This window comes from Scaptodrosophila lebanonensis, unplaced genomic scaffold (genome assembly GCF_003285725.1).
Source record: "Scaptodrosophila lebanonensis strain 11010-0011.00,11010-0021.00 unplaced genomic scaffold, SlebRS2 tig00000089-arrow-pilon, whole genome shotgun sequence".
NCBI classification, from domain to species: Eukaryota; Metazoa; Arthropoda; class Insecta; order Diptera; family Drosophilidae; genus Scaptodrosophila; species Scaptodrosophila lebanonensis.
The window spans coordinates 2,836,665-2,842,384 of record NW_022060565.1 but is presented as its reverse complement, the minus strand read 5'-3'; the positions used below and the strand labels follow the sequence as shown (position 1 = coordinate 2,842,384).

At 34.5% G+C, this 5,720-nt stretch overlaps 3 long non-coding RNA genes across 5 annotated transcripts; all 3 read left to right on the top strand.

Annotated features, from left to right (window-relative positions):
* Nucleotides 1-1,011: 1,011 nt before the first annotated feature.
* On the top strand, nucleotides 1,012-2,233 carry LOC115626922. The gene is made up of 5 exons (XR_003995632.1): nucleotides 1,012-1,249; nucleotides 1,302-1,463; nucleotides 1,519-1,634; nucleotides 1,697-1,941; nucleotides 2,009-2,233. It is a non-coding gene; the product is annotated as an uncharacterized LOC115626922 (long non-coding RNA).
* Nucleotides 2,234-3,456: 1,223 nt separating this feature from the next.
* Nucleotides 3,457-4,268, top strand: LOC115626924. 2 transcript variants are annotated; one of them, XR_003995634.1, is made up of 3 exons: nucleotides 3,457-3,580; nucleotides 3,648-3,864; nucleotides 3,928-4,261. It is a non-coding gene; the product is annotated as an uncharacterized LOC115626924 (long non-coding RNA). The 2 variants fall into 2 exon arrangements; XR_003995635.1 differs by having other exon boundaries at nucleotides 3,494-3,580; nucleotides 3,678-3,864; nucleotides 3,928-4,268.
* A 138-nt stretch (nucleotides 4,269-4,406) lies between these two features.
* Nucleotides 4,407-5,215, top strand: LOC115626936. Of its 2 annotated transcripts, none has more exons than XR_003995638.1 (4): nucleotides 4,407-4,431; nucleotides 4,486-4,598; nucleotides 4,661-4,919; nucleotides 4,987-5,215. It is a non-coding gene; the product is annotated as an uncharacterized LOC115626936 (long non-coding RNA). The 2 variants fall into 2 exon arrangements; XR_003995637.1 differs by having other exon boundaries at nucleotides 4,408-4,431; nucleotides 4,658-4,919.
* Nucleotides 5,216-5,720: the final 505 nt, after the last annotated feature.

The window sequence follows — 5,720 nt, the reverse complement described above, 5'->3', positions numbered from 1 at the left end:
TATATTTTCTTTTAATTTTAAAAAATGTAGTTGCAATTCGTATAATTTTAATTCCACTTACCTCGGACTGTATTTTCGAACCGACAATAATATTATTTTTTTTTTTTTAATTTTAAAAAATTTAGTTGCAATTCATTTAATTTTAATTCCACTTACCTCGGACTGTATTTTCGAACCCACAATGGCATTATATTTTCTTTTAATTTTAAAAAATTTAGTTGCAATTCGTATTATTTTAATTCCACTTACCTTGGACTGTATTTTTAAACCGACAATGGCATTATATTTTGTTTTTCATTCCCGACACTAGTTCCAGTTCATATAGTTTATTTATTTTGCACAATATTTGAGGCATTATACATTTTTTGACATTCCCAATAATATACAAATACACCGAATCATGTTTTTACACGATTTTGATATAAACCGGCTTGAAAATGAAAAATTGCATATATATATTTCATTAGAGATAAGGAACCAATCACCTATTTTTGCATATGATGAATGTCTTTTTTTACACGGCTGTTTCTGGAACAAATCTACCGTGTAAAAACAGAATTAGGTATATACCATATGGGTTAGTTTAGTTAGATAGTTTTGTTCCTAAATTCCATAATTCCAATTGACGAACCAACACATCCTTATTAAGCCAGTTAAACCCTTCCTGAAGTTGTAGGCATATTGATACAACCAGGACAAATGCATGATTACAGAAGCAGGGTGCTTACTATACCCTAAACAAATCGACCTGGCTCCATCCATGCCTCAATAAGCTATTGCTTAGTAAATTACTTTTCCCTATTACTTTGAATTAAAGTTAATCATTATAAGTACCATGAGCCCAAAGAATATGAGATCGTGTGCGATGGCGAGCCCAAAAAATCAAACCGAATAGCCTGCAAAGTCAACTTGCCTTTTACTTTCAAACTTCAACCTCTATATGCCAAATTGGGATTGAAAGTATATTCAGTTTCAAACCAAAATTCGTTTAGAAAAAACACAAAAAAAAAATTTTAATTGTGAATATACACTTTAAGTTTAAGCGTAAAGTGATTCTAAGAGTGGTAGATTTAAGTAAAACGTGTTTCATTTTAAAATTTGTATCAAATATATAGTATAATGCTTTATACAACATCAAAAAAAACGTGCCCATAAAAACATAAAACTACGGCCTATATTGTACATTTTGAAATGTCTACACATAGCAGGGCATTTGTTGATCCACAGACATATCCACATCCCTCAGAAGGTAAGTATTCGCAATTTTTTGATTCAAAGTCAATTACTGATGTTTTCTGCAGCACCTAATATCAAAACAGATCAAATAAACCATCAAAAGACATGCATATATAAGTACATAATAATAACATACATACATACATAAACACATATAGTATACACTCACAAAGAACATCATAGTAAGGAAATGAGAGAGATCCATCTACAGAAATTTAAATGTACACGTAAGTTTGCAAATCCGGGTTTAGAGAAGTATGTACATTTTATTTTGGTCTCCAGGTGAAGCCACATTTGAACACATTTTTATTTGTACGATCAAATCAAATAAAAATACAATTGCAATGACAATGACCAGTCGTCTGAACATCTACAAACGAATCAACAAGACTGATCAAGTAAGTATGCATCTATATGTTTGATGTGGCAGCCAAATCCAAGAAGGTGATCTTTTCTGCAGCATTATTCTACACCTTTACACTCGTATATTGGAGAAGTGCTGGACTACGTTATATGAGATGAAATTTAACTGCTGGTTAGCAAAACACATAAACAAATTTTGATTTCATACTCGGACTTAGATATACTTGTGCTTTATGATTGAAAGAAAGATAAAATAAGTTGTAGAGAGAGAGAGAGAGAGACAGAGAGAGAGAGAGAGAGAGATAATGCACAATTTATATGTGATTGAACCTTTAAGAGCGTGTAAGTGCACAGATCTCATTCCCGAATGGTGAGTTAATATTCCACATTCTACCTCCGTTTTCTCCAGCTCTCAATTTTATACTTTACCACCGGATTGAACTTAAGCTTATATCTGAAGCACCTCACGGACTATGACCTTATACCCAGATTGAACTTTAGAGCAACGCGCTATTGAGCATCAGCTATTGTCTTTCCTTGATGCGGCATGAAGAGAGTTGGGTTCCTGTTGTTGCAGCTCATTAACGAGTTGAGCCTCAAATCAATTCTCGAAGAGCTCCCGCAGCAGCTATAGGAAAAAAGAGCAATAATTTCCATTTCGATACAAAAATTTTAAGTATATATTTTGATGTAGATATTTGTTTGATAATCAAAATTAAAAATGTATTTTTACAAAACAAAAACGTATTTTTGTGATAGGTGTATTTTACGGTACTTTACAAAGTCAAAAAAAAAAACAACAAACCTGCACAGCGTACACACAATATGCATCTTTGTGCAAAATTTTGTGTCTCTAGCTCTTATAGTCTCTTAGATCCAGGAGATGGACAGACATACCGATCATACTGTATTAGAATAAAAAAAAAAAACAAACCTGATCTGCCTAGGGCTTAGGAGAACCTGGATACCAAGTTTGGTAATTCTAGCTCTTGTAACTTCTGAGATCCTTGCGTCCATACTGACGGACAGGCGGACATGGTTATATCGACTCAAGAATATATATACTTTGTGGGATCTGCCACGCCTTCTTCTGTGTGTTACATACATTCGCACAACACTAGAACACCCTTTTAGCCTTTGGGTAAAGGGTATAAAAAACTGAAACATGTTACCAAATAAATGTTACCACCCTTCCCCAATCCCGCTACCCAATCTAAGGGGGTAGATCAGTTCATTTGGTAATCGTCCGCTGTCCATGGCCATCGACGCCGCTGCCTCTGGTGTGAATTCGAACAAAAGCAGACTAGGATCCGAAAGCATCGGATTTTTTATAACAAAACGGGGAAAATACGAAAACGCTTACCGAAATACGCAAAACACTATTGCTTTCATTGTTGTTGTTGTTGCTGCACAGAAGTCATCCGAAAATGTGGACGATTGGTGACGCGTCGCAGCAGCCATTCAGGAAGTTTTGCTCAATGCCTGCAAAAACACGAAATCAAAATAAAAAGGAAGAAGTGCAGGAATCGTACCTTTACGAGCCGCAATATGTTACCCATATTTGTCAGCAAGTTGCCATGATTACAAAATTAAAATATTTAAATATTTGTGAAGTAAATAAAGCCAATTCATGAAAAAACAAACATCAACACTTGTACGAATGTGCTACCATTTTCGAAAAATATATATTTTTGAGACTCGCAAAGCATGCCGAGAAGCAAACATAGTTGGCTTGCCTTTACTTTCAAAATTTGAATTAAACATGCCAAGTCTGAACTCAACATTTGTTCAGTTTTAAATTATATTTTGTAGAGAAAACACATACGAAAAAAAAAAAAAAATATTTTTCAATATAGGATTAAGCTAAAAGTGAAATGTTTGTTAGGTTTAAGTAAAAAGTGTCAATTTCAAGTTTTTTAAAAAATGTCTGCGTATATACTATATTCAAGAGCATTACAATACATTTGCATTCCAGTCTCAAGTAAGTATTCATCCAAGTTATCCATACTTAGTTGTTGGCTCCATCCAGTAAGTGCGATTTTCTGCAGCACTACATACAGTTCCTATGACCCATATAGTACACATAACATCGAGAAGCACATGGAAGGACCAGTTGAGCAGGAACGAAGCAACCTATAGAGCCACAAAGCAAATGAGAAGTCTATGCCTCGGTGTAGTTATTAATTATTCTGTAGACTCAGGAGCAGTCACATTCAAGCAACAGATACATACCAAGGATTACCGGATCTCTCCGACGCTCATAAAGTAAGTGTTTATCCAAATTTTAACATTCCTAGTTCGTCATCTGAGAAGAGATATTTTCTGCAGCACTGTCCAACACTTGTGATCCATTTACTCGCATAAAACGGCATATACACGTATTCTACACTTTGAAACGTTCAGCCCAGAAGATGTTCTTAGAATAGTTGGTGAATATTCTCAAGACTCCATCTGGCACGCAACAGCATACAACATACCTATTTTATGAAATAAACCGGACTGCGGAGTGCGTAAGCATAATATAATTAATGAACTTTGCTGATGGTTCCTGCAGCACCATTCAATCAAGAAAGATCAAATAAACCATCAATACACATACATATCTACATACATATCTACATACATATCTACATACATATCTACATACATATCTACATACATATCTACATACATATCTACATACATATCTACATACATATCTACATACATATCTACGCACATACCTACATACCTGCATACATACATACCTGCATACATACATACATACATACATAGATACATAAACACTTATACACTCACAAAGTACATCATAGTAAGGATAAATGTATAAATGTAAGTTTGCAAATCCGGGCTTAGAGAAGTATGTTCATTTTATTTGATCCACAGGCGAAGCCACATTTGAACACATTTTTATTTGTACGATCAAATCAAATAAAAATACAATGACAATGACAACGACCAGTCATCTGAACATCAAACGCATCAACATGACTGATCAAGTAAGTGTTCATCTATATGTTTGATGTGGCAGCCAAATCCAAGAAGGTGATCTTTTCAGCAGCATTATTCTACACCTTTACACTCGTATATTGGAGAAGTACTAGACTACGTCATACAGAAGATGAAATTAAACTGCTGGCTAACCATATGCATACATATATATACATAATCAAATTTTGATTTGATACCCGGACTTAGATATACTTGTACTTTATGATTGAAAGAAAGATGAAATAAGTTGTAGAGAGAGAGAGAGAGAGAGAGAGAGAGAGAGAGAGAGATAATGCACAATTTATATGTGATTGAACGTTTAAGAACATGTAAGTGCACAGATCTCATTCCCGAATGGTGAGTTAATATTCCACATTCTCCCTCCATTTCCTCCAGCTCTCAATTTTGAACTTTACCACCGGATTGAACTTAAGCTTATATCTGAAGCACCTCACGGACTATGACCTTATACCCAGATTGAACTTTAGAGCAACGCGCTATTGAGCATCAGCTATTGTCTTTCCTTGATGCGGCATGAAGAGAGTTGGGTTCCTGTTGTTGCAGCTCATTAACGAGTTGAGCCTCAAATCAATTCTCGAAGAGCTCCCGCAGCAGCTATAGAAAAAAGAGCAATACTATCTTTTTCGATATAAAAAATATGTAAATTTTTTGATGTAGATATTTATTTGAAAAGTAAAATTAAAAATGTATTTTGTACGAAAAAGAAACGTATTTATCTGATTTGTGTATTTTATGGCATTTCCACAAAGTGAAATTTAGGGGCTACGCCGATTACCATTATAAATACGATGACTACAGCCTGTCCACTGTCAGTAATACATTGTTAAATTGCCCGGAGTGGATACAAGTTTATGGAATGATAAATGTGATTAAAAAACATTGCGTCCATAATTTTCAACAATCAGCAATACTACATACACACTATATATGTATACTCGCAAATATTATATAATGGTGAACATTTCATTGATTTTGGGTATTTTTGCAGCGAATGCAATGCCCTGCTATCGTTGGTAAATCCTCCCAATTTTGTCTTCTTGAAGCCTTGGAATTTGCAGAATTGTTTTTTGCATGCGTTGCACAAAAACCCATAAACTTAAGCTGATACG